Source organism: Amborella trichopoda, chromosome 9, assembly GCF_054954075.1.
Source record: "Amborella trichopoda isolate Santa Cruz 75 chromosome 9, AtrichopodaSantaCruz75HAP2 v2.0, whole genome shotgun sequence".
Classification (NCBI taxonomy): Eukaryota; Viridiplantae; Streptophyta; class Magnoliopsida; order Amborellales; family Amborellaceae; genus Amborella; species Amborella trichopoda.
In genome coordinates, this window is record NC_142344.1 from 15067873 (window position 1) to 15084464 (window position 16592).

Here is a 16592-nt window from a genome sequence, read left to right on the forward strand (position 1 = left end):
TCCTAATATGGGAAAAAGATGTAGAGAATGGTATGAAGCTATTTTAATGGAAACCGGGTCGATGTCAATAGTACACCACTATAAAAACAATGACTCGTAAATAGCATATTCAAAATTTCAAATACATAAGATTATCTCTTATAATGACTGGGGTCTGAATCCCTTAAAATCAAGGGCACTAATTGCCAAAGGATTTAAAATCAAATCCTATCATTATTTTGAATACATTAAGGCATGGGACGAAGTCTTTACCTACCAAAATGTAAAAAATATACACAGCTGGTATGTGCAGTTTAAAATAACTGAGCCAATAGAATTTTCAAACTGGTGTAAAAGTTGGTTTTTGTTATGGGGATCATTAAGCCAAATACTTCTAAAAAAATTCCAAATATCACAGATAAAATTCTCTGAATATAATAAAGCTAGTCTAAAACGAGATTATCACATATATTTCATGACCCTATATCAAGTTCTCTGGATTTTAAAATGGTCCTACTAAATTTCTGAAGATGATTCAGACCAGGACAACTATAAGAATGATTCTCTAGATACAGGAAAAATCTGTATGAAGGCAATTCCGAACTCTTTACCAAAATCAGATATGGGATTCTCCGACTACATTGCTCTAATGCAACAAAAAAATCCTACTCTATCAAAAGCATAGCTCAGGAGAAAATTACTCTTTGCCCTGGAAGAAGTGGAAGTTAAAATACCAACTTCCTCAAACGATTCAAAAACCAAAGATTTGGATCGAATAAGGACACAGAAAAATTTGGAAAGCAGTTGAAATATATGGGTCCATTACAGACACTCGACTCAACGATCCCTAAAAGAGAGTCATTGAATCTTCTATGTCTATTATCTCTTAGAAAGAGTAAAACGAATTGTTTAATCCTTCTCTAGTTAATGGTTTTACTGCTATTTATACAAGACCTATGTGAAGATAGTTATAACCCCTTTTTATATGATCTGCAATCATTCTAGTTGAAAAGAGTTGAAAGCTATCTTGATTTTCCATAACTGAGAGAGTTTTTTCAATTTTTTTTATTGAAAAACTACTTTTAAATTCAAATGTTCCCCTTTTATAAATAGCATTTGTAGGGACCTTTGGAATATTCCAGTTTTGCAATTGTTTCTCAATATTATCTATTATTATTTCTTCTCTATTATTTACTCCTAGAGTATTATTACTAGAACTACCAGAAGCGGTTCTATTTGATACTGTTCTAAACAAATTTGCCATTTTATCTTAGTTTTCTTTCCCTGAGTCAACCGGAAACAGTCCCTGCACCTTATGGCCTTCCTGGCTCCCCGTGGTCTTTGGGTCACAGAGACTTTGGGTATGTTAACCAGATAAATGTACAAACTTGTTCAATTTTCTACTGAATAAAACTAGCTCTGATATCATAAATAGCGGAAGGGGAATCAATATATATATATATATATATATATATATATATATATATATATATATATATATATATATATATATATATATATATATATATATATGAGTGATGAGACCGTCACGATCTCATTTCATGTTTTAATTTTAATTTTTTTCTATAAATCCAAATACCTTGAAATTTTAGGCATATATTCTTAAAAAAATATAAGAATATAATAAAATATCAAAAAAATAATTTGCAAGAAATAAATTGACTAAAATACCTCTTAAATATTTTGGGTTATTTTAATCAATTTAGTTTTTCAAATTACTTTTTAAATATTTTTATTAGGTGTACTTTAATGGGAAGAATTAATGCCTAAAATTTCAAGCCATTTGGATTTGTAGAAAAAAACTTAAAAAATACGAAATGAGGTCGTGACCATTAGATCGACCCAAATTCAATCTGAACTGTTGGGCTCATATGTTCATATGAGCTAGTGGGTTAATCTCAGCACTTTCCATCTAATAAAAATATCAAAAAAAAATTTACCAGAATTAAATTGGCCAAAATACCCCTAAAGTGTTTCGGGGGTATTTGGTCAATTTAATTATTTCAAATTATTTTTTAAATAGTTTTATTAGGTGCGTCATGATGAGAAGAATGAACACCTAAAGTTTCAAGTTATTTATATTTGTATAAAAAACATTGACATTCAAACACGAAATGAGGTCGTGATTGTCAGATCGACCCAAATTCAATAAAGGCGTTTGGGCTCATATGTTCATATGTGCTAGTAGGCTAATCTAAGCATTTTCCATATATATATATATATATATATATATATATATATATATATATATATATATATATATAAAGAGCACCGACAAGTTGGTCACTGTTTCTATAGAAAAAAAGAGCATTATTGCCACCGACAAATTGGTCAATGTAGAAGAATATTACTTTTACTTTCTATTTTCCTAAAAGCATTATACTTTTCCAAAGAATCTTACTTTTTGTGTGTCGGTGCAGATTTGAAACCATTTGAAGTCCGACCCCTCCTTCTCTATATAAGGCGGCCAGACCAAAGGAGAGAGTACCTTATATTGGGAGTGGCTGAGTGTTTGTTTGTCTGAGTGTTTGCTTATTGTCTGAGTGTAAGCTTTGTTTAAGTTGTTTGAGTCTTCTGAAGAAGAGGAACCACTCTGTTGGTATATCATTTTTTTTTTCAAGACTATCATGTAAGTGTTACAACTTTGTTCTATAAATGTTAATATATATGTCTTAATTATTTCTTCTATTTAGTTACTCATTTTGTTTTATTTCTTATGTTATTATTAAATTGTTAGTGATTATCGACTATTGACTCTTCCTTTTGTTTTATTGACTATTGACTCTTCCTTTTGTTTCTTCCATTATTTATGGTATCAGAGCCAAGTTGTATTTAGTGGTGAACTGAACATTCTTGCTCATTTAAATCTTCTCAAATCCCTAAAGTCGTTGGATCCTAGATCACAAAGCCTAGCCTTTGTTTATAGGATCTATTATAAGGTTATGGATACTCTTTGCCCTAATGCTAAGCAAATGGATATTAAAGGGCAAACTATTTTCTTCCAAACTAATATGGACAAATCTAATATTGTAATACCTAGGTCTGTATTTTGGAAATCGGTAAAATTACCTGAAAAATGGTCACTCCAGTCTGAAACCCAGACTACGATCCCTGAAAATAGAGAACCTGAACAAATAGTTTAATATCCTGATGGAGAAATAGAAATACAGTTCCCACCCTTTAGGAGAACTAGGATGAGTATTTCTAATACATACCCCAGAGTTCCACCTAGAACTTTGACCTCCTCTATTCGTCAAACTGAATGTGAAAAAGCTCATAATGAGAGGACAGTTATCTTGCACCTATCCTGATCCAATTTCAGTTTTAACCACCCATTGCTTAGTGGCGTTTAAAATTTGATCTTAGGCTTCTTCATCCATATGAAAATCCCACCAACCTCTAAGCCATCCTGTAAAACTACAAATAATGGCTTTGGCAATCTCATGATCTTTATTTCCACTTACAAATTATCGACTATTGACTCTTCCTTTTGTTTTATCGATAATTGACTTTTCCGTTTGTTTCTTCCGCTATTTATGGTATTAGAGCCAAGTTGTATTCAGAGGTGAACGTAACATTCTTGCTCATTTAAATCTTGTCAAAATCCCTAAAGTCATTGTGACTCAAAAACCACCATTAGCAAGAAGGGTAGTAAGGTGTAGGGACTGTTTCCAGTTAACTTCGGGAAATACCAAGATTAAAATGACAAATTTATTCAGAACATTATCGAATAGAACCGTTTCTAGTTCCAGTAGTAATACTCTTCGAGTTAATAATAAGGAAGAAGTGATTACCGATAATATTGACAAACAAATCCAAAATTGGAATATCCCAAAAGTTCCCACAGTTGATGTTTATAAGAAATAGACTTTTGATTCAGAATAAGTTTTTCAATTAAAACTATTGAAAAAACTATTTCTGTCATGAAAACTCAAGATAGTTTTCAACTTTTATTAACTAGAATGATTGAAGAGTATAAAAAGAAGGATTACAACTATCTTCACATAGGTCTTGTCCAAATAGCTGTGAAACCCTTAACAAGAATAGGATTAAACAATTATATACTACTTTGTTTAAGAGATAATAGACATACGATTTACCGCTTCTTTGTTAGGAATCGTAGAATCTACTTTATATAATGGACCTATATGCTTCAACTGCTTTCCAAATTTCTCAATAGCTTTACGAATCCTAATCTGTTAAAAGTTTTAACTCTTACCCTTAAGACTCAAGGTTTTAATATGGATCCAGGAACACAAAACCTAGCCTTTGCTTATAGGATCTGTTATAAGGTTATGAACAATCTTTGTCTTAATGCTAGGCAAATAAATACTAAAGGGCAAACTATTTTCTTCCAGACTAATATGGATAAATCCAATCCTGTAATACCTAGGTCTATATCTTGAAAACAGGTAAAATTATCTGAAAAATGGTCACTCCAGTCTGAAACCCGGACTAAGAACCCGAAAAATAAAGAACCTAAACAAATAGTGGAATATCCTGATGGAGATATAGAAATACAGTTCTCATCCTCTAAGAGCACTAAGCTGAATATTTCTAATACACATCTCAGAGTTCCACCTAGAACTTCAATCTCCTCTATTCCTCAAACTGATTATGAAAAAGCTCATAATGAGAGGATAGTTATTGAAAGACTAAGAAAAGCTTCAAACCAAGTCCAACACCCTATTTATAAGGTTGATACCCCCAGTTCTTCTCAAATTGAACATGAAGAACCAACTCTTTCTGAATTCGATTTCGAAATTCTCACCATCCAAAAGTCTGATGAATTTATTATTAATAAAGAGTGGATCCGAAAATATTTTCTCAGAAGAAAACAAACAAATAAGAGAATGGTTTTTGTAAGAATTTAATGAAAAATTGAAAAATGCTTTTCATATAAAATTTAATAAATTTATGTTACAGCACAAAACAAATGTCAAATTCTTTAAATGGCTCAGATATATTCTAAAAAAAAAAGGGATTAGGTATCCAGAATTTAAAATAAATACAGTTCAAAATACCTTTCAAACTTTTAATACAATTAAAGGTGAAAAGATAGAATCTATCCACCCCCCTGAATCAAGTTTACAATTAAGAAGAGAAAAACATGAAATAAAAGTTTCACCTTTTAAGATAGGGCCCAAAGAATCTAACAATCATATGGCCAAACTCGAAAGAATACCTCATATAATAGAGCAAAATAACTATACAAATCTCTTTCTACAAACTATAGGAAAGCAAACTAGCAGAATAGAAAATGTACTAAATAAAATAAGACCTCAAGAGAAAAAGGAGGAGAGGGAAAAATGAACAGTCTTATTTAAACCACCACCAAATATAGCAGCAGAAAAATTTAACTTAGAAGAAAAAAGAGGACAAAAAAGAATTGGTGAATGAGTTGGTCAAACGACTTGAAAAACTAAACATAGATGGTAAGGGGAAAACAATTGATAAGGTACAAGTTCTTCAAAAAGATGATAGTTTTTCAAACCAAAAAATATTTGAGTTAGAGAAGGCTTTTAGACCCGAAAGCTTAGATATTAATCGAATATGTTATGGAAGAAAACCTAGGCATGTAGCCCCAACTAGGATGTATTATCCTAGACCTACTCCGGTAGATCTCCAAATAGAAGATGAACTTATTGCTAGCTCTGTGCAATATTCAGGGAGGTCTATTGTAAATTGGAATATAGACGGCATGTCGAAAAACCAAATTCTTGACCTTATGAAACATATGACGATGTATGTCACTCCTTATAAAGCAAGCGAAATAAATATCATGAGATTGTCAAAGCCATTATATGTGGTTTTACAGGATGGCTTAGAGGTTGGTGGGATTTTCATATGGATGAAGAAGCCAAAGATCAAATTTTGAATGCCACTAAGAATTGAGTGGTTAAAACTGAAATTGGACCAGGACAGGTGCAAGAAACCATTGTAGACGAGGGAGACACAGTTAATACTCTAATCTACACTATTACACTTCATTTTATAGGGAGTACGTCTCTTTTATCTATTAGGTCTGAGGACTTACTGTCAAATTTACAACCCTCTCACACTTTAAATGGTATAAATACTTTTTTTACTCTAGATTATTATCTAGAGAGGATAGTAAAGCCGATCATTGGAAAGAAAAATTCATAGCTGGACTTCTCCATCTGTTCGCCGAAGAGGTTAAGAAAAAGCTTAAAAATAAGCATGGAGGAATTATTCCTTACTCCCTCTATACACTTGGAGAACTCTCAACATAAATCTGTGATGAAGGTCTTGCATTATGCACAGACCTACAATTGAGAAGACAATTAGAAAAGCAAAGAATGACTGAGAAAAAGAAATTAGGAGATTTTTGCAAACAATTCGGGTATAACACTTTGCCTACTTCCAATCCTACCCATAAACAAAAATATAAAAACTTACGTAAAACAAAGTCTAAATATTCAAGAGGGAGAAATATACTTTTCCTAAAAGAAATTTATAAGACCATTCTTTTAAACAAAGGAGAAAAAGAAAAATACCAGTTTGCTACAATTGCAGGAAGGTAGGACATTATAAAAATAAATGCAGAGTGAAAAAGAAAATTAATGCAGTTGAAATAGATTTAGTTATTAAAAAACAATTATTTGAAATCCTCTTAATAAAAAGAGATGCCTCTGATGAGTCTTCTAACTCTGATAGTGAAATACTTATTGGGGAGATAGATGATGAAGATTTGATCTTTACAAGCGCAGACTCTGATTCAGATTCCGAGGATATGCTTGATAATAACTACCAGTGTAATTTTTTAAAGGCTACTACTGATATGCATGGTTTAAACTTAAGCACACTAGCAAAAGAAGAAAATTTAATCATAGACTTAATTGGTAAAATAAGCGACCTAGAGACTAAAAAAGATGCCTTGATGCAATATATAAATATGGCCAAAGAACCTTCCAGTTCCACTACTCTTAAACCATCTCCCATCCCTATTAGGGAAGACTATAGTTTTACTGATATTCTAAAGAGAGTAAAAAAACAAACACAAACTCAAAGGGAACCTTTGATCCCCGAGTTAAAAGGTAAGATAAATGAAGTACGCAATGAAGTTATAACTCTAAAAACTAGAGTTCAAATCTTATAATTGGCAAATACCTTTTTTGGAAAAGAAGATAATCATAATGAGAATACTGAAGAAGAATTCAGAAACCTGATAGTTGATTACCATCATAATCTTCTTCCTCCTGAAGCCGAAGATACTTTCCCTAAAGTTCTAGAAAATGATATTCCTAACACTTCAACTAAATTTAATATGTTAGAAAACTATGAATATGTGAATCTGTTAGACAAAGTCATAACCCAGAGATGGTTCACCATTGTTAAAATAGTTGTCCAAAAAGAATATACTTTCCAAACCACTGCTCTCATAGATTCAGGGGCAGATTTGAATTGTATAAATGAAGGCCTAATTCCAAAAAAATACTTTAGCAAAATAACACAGGTCTTAAACACCGTTGACGGAAGCAATATGTTGATAAACTATAAACTATCTGATGCTGCGGTCTATAATAATGGTGCATGCTTTAAATTTCTATTTATCATGGTTAAAGGTTAAGCCAACCGGTTATACTTGGAACTCTTTTCTTAAATATGCTTTATCCTATAAAAATTGATAACATTGGAATAAAAGCTGATATTGAGGGACATGAGGTAAAATTTGAATTTATAGATAAACCCAGAGTCCATGAGATAAATAATATTAAAAATAAAATATCTACAAAGAAAAAATTCTTTTTTCATTTAAAAGAAGAAGTCAAATATAAAACCATTGATGAAAAGCTTATGACATCCCAGATGCACAATAAAATCAGCAATTTTAAACTAATGCTGGAACAAGAAATATGTGCTGATTTTCCTAACGCTTTTTGGAGTAGGAACATCATATTATTGAGCTTCCTTATGAACCAGATTTTAATGAACAAATAATTCCTGCTAAAGCTAGACCTATTCAAATGAATAGTAGGCTCCTGACAATTTGTAAAACTGAAATACAAGAATTACTTGATAAGAAACTTATCATAAAAAGTTCCTCACCATGAAGTTGTGCATCTTTCTATGTTGAAAAAGCTTCCGAAATTGAAAGGGGAGCTCTTCGACTGGTTATAAATTACAAACCTTTAAACAAAGCGTTGAGATGGATTCGATATCCCATACCAAATAAAAGAGATCTCTTAGATAGATTGATCAATGCTTGTATTTTCTCAAAATTTGATTTAAAATCAGGATATTGGCAGATTCAGATATTAGAAAAAGATAGATATACAACTGCTTTCAATGTTCCATTCGGCATTATGAATGGAATGTCATGCCTTTTGGTTTGAAAAATGCGCCTTCTGAATTCCAAAATATCATGAACAACATTTTTAATCCCTATACTAAATTTATGATTGTTTACATTGATGATGTGCTCGTTTATTCAGAAACCATTGACCAACATTGGAAACATCTAAAAATATTTTTGAAAGCTATAAAAAATGTTGGATTAGTTGTTTCAGCAAAAAAGATAAACCTTTTTAAAATAAAAATAAGGTTTCTTGGAAATAATATTTTCCAAGGAAGGATTATTCCTATCGACAGGGCAAGTGAATTTGCATCAAAATTCCCGGATATTATTAAAGACAAAATTGAATTACAAAGATTCCTTGATATCTGACTTTTACAAAGACTTGGCTTTAGATGCTAAACCTTTATTTCAAAGGTAAAAAAAGAACTCTCCTGGTTGAACAAATGAACATACAATGACTGTTAAAAAACTAAAATTAAAAGCTAAAGAATTACCCTGCTTAGCATTATCGGATCCTATAGCTTTCAAAATTATTGAAATGGACGTTTCTGAACTAGAATTAGGAGGAATACTGAAACAGAAATCCCAAAACCAAGAACAGTTAGTACGGTTTACTTCCAAACCCTGGAATCCTGCTCTATAAAACTATTGCACTGTCAAAAAAGAAATCTTAGTCATAGATCATTGTGTAACTACATTTCAAAGTGATTTACTTAATAAAAAATTTCTCATTCGAACTGATTGCAAATCTGCTAAAGATATTCTTGAGAAAGACATAAAAAATCTCGTTGCAAAAATTTTTTTTGCTTGTTGGCAAGGATTTCTTTCCTAGTTTGATTTTGATGTTGAGCATATTAATGGTAAACATAACCATTTTCCTGACTTTTTGACTCGAGAATTTTTTAAGGAAGGGAAGGAGAAGCCAATATCAGCTAATGGATATAGTTCTCAGCCAAGGCAAGAGCCTGGCCCCATATAATAATCCAAAAAAAAGTCTAGCCTCACATAGTTCTAGCTTGGGAAAAAGCCCAGCTTCCCAATCTACTAAAAAATCTTTAATACGAAAGCAAGTTCAGGAGATTGATCTATCTCCCCAACAATCCGCTATAAGTACAAATAATCAAAGTGCAAATAGAACCCCGTTCCTTGAAACAACATATATACCGTTGATAATTATTGAAAATGATCACAGGGAAAAGGACCCTATTGAGATAGCAACTATATACTTATGCAATCACCTTCAGCCCAATATGGGAGACAATTGTAGAGAATGGTATGAAACCATACTGATGAAAACATGTTCGATGTCTATAGTACACCATTATAGAAATAATGACTTTGAAATAGCATAGTCGAAATTTCAAATCCATAAAATCATATCTTATAGAGCCTGGGATTAAATCCTTTAAAGCCAAGGATGTTGAATACTAAAGGATTTAAAAATAAATCCTACTATTATTTTGAATATATAAAGGCATGGGATGAGGTTTTTGCCTACCAAAATACAAAAACCACACATAACTTATACGTACAATTTAAAAGAACTGAATCAATAGAGTTTCCTAACTGGTTTAAAAGTTGGTTTATGTTATGGAGATCATGTAGCCAGATACTTTCTCAAAAATTACAAATTTCACAGAGAAAATTCTCTGATTATAATAAAAATAGTCTAAAAAAAAGAGACTATCATCATATTTTATGGCCTTATATCATGTCCCCTTGATATTAAAATGAGCATATCAGCTCTCTGAGGATGACAGGGATCAATGGTATTATATCCCGGAATTACGCCGACAGATATCAATAAAATGGTGGGATAGTTACAAGAATGATTCCCTGAACCCAGAGAATATTCACATGAAAATGATACCCTCTTCCTCACCGAGTTCTAATATGAGTTTTTCTTAATACATTACATTAATGCAACATAAAAACCCTACACTATCAAAAGCTGAGCTTAGAAAGAAGCTGCTATTAGCCCAGGAAGAAAAAGAAGACAAAATATCAACTCCAACAAAAGACAAAGAAACGACGGTTTATAGCCCGTTAAATGGCAATGACTGTGCAGGGATTACATTCTCCACATTGAATTAAGAGCAAGGAAAGGTACGACTCCAAATACATTTAGGACACGTGTACCTAAATTTATAATGAAGAGCACCGATAAGTTGGTTACTGTTTCTACAGAAAAAGGAGCATTATTGCTACCGACAAATTGGTCACAATAGAAGAATATTACTTTTACTTTTTCTTTTATTAAAGGCATTATGACTTTTCCAAAGCATCTTACTTTTTGTGTGTCTGTGCGGATTTGAAACCATTTGAAATCCGACCCCTCATTCTCTATATAAGGAGGCCAAACCAAAGGAGAGAGCACATTATCTTGGGAGTGTCTTAGTGTTTGCTTGTCTGGGTCTTTCTTATTGTTTGACTGTAAGCTTTGCTTAAGTTGTTTGAGTCTTTTGAAGAAGAGGAACCACTTTGTTGGTATATCATTTGTTTCTTCAAGACTATCATGTAAGTCTTACAACTTTATTGTATAAATGTTAATATATATGTCTTAATTATTTCTTCTATTTAGTTACTCCTCTGCCGAAACCCCTCTTGCTCATCTAAGTAAAATTCCTCTGTCGAAACCCCTCTCTCTCAACTTAGTAAAACTCCATCACGCTGAAGGAGGCTCTCTCCCTCTACTGCAAAACCTATCTCTCTCTCTCTCTCTCTAGAGCTCAACCAGACAAGGCCATCTCTCTCTCTCTCTCTCTAGAGCTCAACCAGACAAGGCCATCTCTCTCTCTCTCTCTCTCTCTCTCTCTCTCATTTGGGCAACAAGACAAAGAAAGCAAAGCACCTCTCTTTCTCCACAGAGCACAACGAAGGAATGGATTAATGCCAAATTGGTTTCATTTTATGACTTCACATATTAGGGCTTTTTCTTCATTGCTTATAGGTTTGTCAATTTAGGGTTTTTATTTTTAACTTCACATAATAGCTTTGTATGAAGCTATTTGGTTTCTTAATGGTTCAATTAGGGTGAAGTTGATATTGCTCTGTGAAGTCATAATTTGGAGATTTTTTTTTTTTAAATTGTCAAATGGCATCCATTGATGTTGCTCCGTTAAGTGATTGATTTTTTTTCATTAAGTTTGTTTACTTTCAATCATCAAGCTTGTTGGTTTGTTAATTGTTCAAACAGGGTGGAATTGATGTTGCTCTATGAAGTCATAATTTGGAGATTTTATTTTTATTTTTATAAATTGTCGAATGGCATCCATTGATGTTGCTCTGTTAAGTGATTGATTTTCTTTCATTAGGTTTGTTTACTTTCAATCATCAAGCATTTTGGTTTGTCAATGGTTCAAACAAGGTGATGTTGCTCTGTGAAGTGATTACTTTATATTCATCAGGTTTGTTTCGTTTCAATCATGAAGCATTTTGGTTTGTCAATAGTTCAAACAGAGTGGAATTGATGTTGCTCTGTGAAGTTATAATTTGGAAAAAAAAAAAAAAAAAATTAATATTCAAATGGCATCTATTAATGTCGCTCTGTTAAGTGATTGCTTTATGTTCACTAGTTTTGTTTCCTTTCAATCATCAAGAATATTGGTTTGTTAATGGTTCAAACAGGGTGGAATTGATGTTGCTCTGTGAAGTCATAATTTGGACAAAAAAAAAAAAAAAATTAATACTCGAATGGCATCCATTAATGTTGCTCTGTTAAATGATTTCTTTATGTTCATTCGTTTTGTTTCCTTTCAATCATCAAGAATATTGGTTTGTTAATGGTTCAAACAGGGTGGAATTGATGTTGCTCTGTGAAGTCATAATTTGGAGAAATTTTTTTTTTTAAATTGTCAAATGGCATGCATTGATGTTGCTTTGTTAAGTGATTGATTTTTTTTTTCATTAGGTTTGTTTCCTTTCAATCATCATGAATATTGGTTTCTTAATGGTTCAAACAAGGTGGAATTGATGTTGCTCTATTGAGTGTTCTGAGCCTCATCATAGAGGTGGTGATGGTTGTTGTTGTTGTGGTTATTGTTAAAATTATTATTGATATATTTGCAATGAATGTTACGATGTGTTTGAAATACGTACTTATTGAGTCCTTCATAGTGTGGTTGCGATTATTGTATGCCCTAACAATGTCATCTGATTCTATAAGTAATTGAGGATAAACAATTCGACGATGCCCAAAGTGCAGTATAAATTGTGCTAAAAACCCATCAACAAGCCAAAATAACCCGAACAGGATGTACTATAAATGTCACATATGTGGGCTCTCCCAATGGTGTGATGAATATAATACCGTCGTGGAAAATGTCAATTTAAGACATCGCAATACACGGCCGTGGAATCCAATGCAAGAATCAGAAGAATGTGTCATGCTCAATCAAGAAACAAGTGTTGGCAATGATATGATACTCGTTGCCATAGGGCGCATGCATCAATTCTTACTCGGTGCCTTTGGGCGTTTGCAACAATTTTTGTATTTTTTGTGTATAATAAATGTGTAATTGCTTGCATTCATCTTTTTTATTTTTATAGTCCATATTAGAAACATGTGATACTTTCTGACTTGGAATTGCTTTTTTACTAAGGGTTGCCTTCTTATTAATGTAATTATTCCTTTTGTAGAATTCAACTTATTCTCCTTTTACAAAAAATGTTGTAGTTGAAAGTAACAAAAGGGTTCTTTTGGTAATGTAAATATATATTATTTGCCATTCAATTCTAATTCAAGGATATTATCTCAAGGACATTATGTATTGATTTTTTATTGTGCATTGATAGCGAACGAGAGTTCAAGCATCTAGAATTATTTAAATGGGTGGATTGATCATTTGAACTATGGCCAGTGCGATTGTGCCATTTATTGAGGGCTATAAAAAAAATGTGCAATAAAAGCTGAAATTCAGCCATGTGAAAATATGTCATTCTTTCTTACAGTTGCATGTGTTTTCAGTCATTGCCCTTCAAATTGTGTGCAAATTTTCTATGTAGTCTTATATACTTCAGTCTTCGTTGAGACGCTTCTATTCTTATAGAAAAACAAAGACTTCGATTTCATTATAGTGGTCAGGTATTACAGAACTTTTATGTATATATATGTAATTTGTTTCTGGTGTTGGTTTGTAGTGATGTTCCAATGGCTCAATTTATTGTGAGTCTAAATGCATCATTACCCGCTTCTCAAAAATTTATCATTCACATGTTGGACAGCACACACTTGTTTGTGCAATGAAATATAGGGAGTGAGATATGGACAGCAGAGTTTAAAATAGATATCGACATGTGGCCGCTTATTTGACTTAGAGCTGGTCCAGCGTGTTAATTTGAGAATCGAAACAACTCGAGAAAGGCATGTCCCTTTAAGGCCTTATTTGGCTAGGAGGAAATCAGGAATATTAGATATTTGAAATCAAAAGAAATCTATGGATTTTCAATATCAATGATTTGTGTCATGGATTCCTTAAATCTTTTGTTTGGATAAAGTATATAAAATTCATGGATTCCTTACAATCACTTCTATGTCCATTGTTTGATAACAAAACTTGACATAAATTCTCTTTCTAAAAATTTTATATACTTTCTCTTTCTAAAACTCAAAATTGGGGATAGTGTATCTATAAATTTTTTGAGATAGTTTCTCTCTCTATTATTTGATATGGTTTGTCTCTCTAAAATTTTGAAATAGTTGCTCTCTTTAAAATTTGATTTTCTCGCTAAATTTTTGTATACTTTCTCTGTCTAAAGTTAAAAATTTGCGATACTTTTTCTCTCTAAAACTTAAATTTTGAGATAGTTTCTCTCTCTAATTTTTTTTTGAAATAGTTTCTCTCTCTAAAAATTTCATGCACTTTCTCTATTTAAAATTTGATACAATTTATCTCTTAAAAGTTTTAATATACCTTTTCTCTCTAAAACATAAATTTTGCGATAGTTTCTCTCTCCAAAAAATTTGAAATAGTTTCTATCTTTAAAAATTTTTAGGTGGTTTTTCTCTCTAAAATTTGATATAATTTCTATTTCTAAAATTTCCATATATTTTCTGTTTTTAAAATTCAAAATTCGAGATAGTTTCCCTCTAAAACTCAAAATTCGAGATAGTTTATCTCTCTATAAAACAAGATATTTCGCTCTAATTTTTTTTTTGGCCGTTTCTCTTTCTAAAATTTATAATAGTTTCTATCTAAAAGTTTAAGAATATTTTCTCTCTCTATAATTTTAAGAATACTTTCTCTCTATAAAACTTAAGATTTGATATAGTTTGTCTCTCTAAAAATTTTTGAGATAGTTTCTATTTCTAAAACTTTTTAGGTACTCTCTCTAAAATTGAATATGATTTTTCTCTCTAAAAATTAAAATATGAGATTGTTTCCCTCTTTGAAAATTTTGAAAAGTTTCTTTCTCTAAAAAATTGAGATAGTTTCTCTCTCTAAAAATTTTCATGTACTTTCTCTTTAAAATATGATAATTTCTCTCTAAAACTTAAAATATGAGATAGTTTCTCTCTCTAAAATTTTGAGATAGTTTATCTCTCTAAAACATCTTCGTACTTTCTCTCTCTAAAATTTTAACATACTTTCTCTCTCTAAAAGTTAAAATGTGAGATAGTTTCTATATCTAAAATTTTGAGATAGTTCATTTCTCTAAATAAAATTGGTACTTTCTCTCTCTAAAAATTAAATTTGAGATAGCTTTTCTCTCTAAAAGTTTTGAAATAGTTTCTCTCTTTAAAAAATTTAGGTACTTTCTCTCTCTAAAATTTTCATACCTACCAAATGCTCCCTATGTTTTGGGTGGAGGGAACCAATGAGTGAAATCCATAGGCTTTGGAAATGCAAAAAAACAAGTTTTGATGTGCAAATGAAATCATGGAAAAGTAGGTCTTATTTCCATGATTTTGATTTTCCTGATTTTAAGTATCCTAGTCGTTAAGCGATCCAAACGGTGGATTTTGGAAAAATCCAAGATATTAGAAATTCATACCTTAAAGTGCATGTACCCAAACAAGCCCTTAAATACATTTGTGCAAAATTGCCATAATAAACCTGTGAGTAACATGCTAGGTACCCACATGTTAAAAGAATGCGTCTGTGAAAACCTATCGTAAATTCCAAATCCAATTGGGCACTGCTGCCATATTTTTGGTTTTTCACGCCATATATCATACAAAACCTGTCATAAATTTCAAACCCAATTGGGCAGTGCTGCCATAGTTTTGGTTTTTCAATCCATATATCATACAAAACTTGTCGTAAATTCCAAACCCAATTGGGCACTGCTGCCATATTTTTGGTTTTTCGAGGTATATACCATACAAAACCTGTCATAAATTCCAAACCCAATTAGGCACTATCCCAAGATAATGAGACAGCCCTAAGATAACAAATCAATACAAACAATGAACACACCACAAACCAATTTCACATTGCTAATTAAAACAAACCAATTTCACACTGTCAAAGTTCGAAGACATCCATAAAAAGTAAATGATACATGGTCCCATAAGAGAAAAACATGTCAAATGGCTCCAAAAGGAACACCCTCCAAAAGGTGTAGTATTAAAGTTTACAAATAATTAAAATATTCACCTCACTACATTCTAATCTAATCTACCACTACCACCATCTATTGTGGATGGACATGCAAGTAATAACCATGAAACAAGGTAAATTCATTGGAGGTAGTGTAGGCATTGTTTTATGACTTGGAAACATCAAGTGAAATGTGAAGTCCTCCATCAATCGGTGTTTGCAACTATATGACCATCAGTAAGTAATACATGCATGGATAGAAGTACCACAATGCTTAAATAAGGTAAATTTATGAATAAACTACACGATAAGAAATATTATTTACCAGCCAACTTTTGATGCAAAAGAACAACACCCTTTGCATCCACATAAGCATAAGAAATATGTTTTACCTACATTATCAACAACCACACAAGCATTAGAATTTCAATGCAAACAAATTTCTTACAATGCAAATTCAACGCAAAAAATACTATTTTACTGAATATAATGCAAATCTCTAAAAATTCTTACCATTACTCAGCATGTTCCATATTCTCACATGACCCATCCGTGCATCTTATATTTACATTTAACCTAAACAAAGAAAACCCATTTCAAATATTAATATTTAAAGAATTCATATTAAAATCACATGGAGTACGATGAGGAATAGTTCATTCATACTTTGAACGTGTGAGAGATGGACAATTCCTTTTCTCTGCTTCTATCTCAGCTTGAGATACATATCT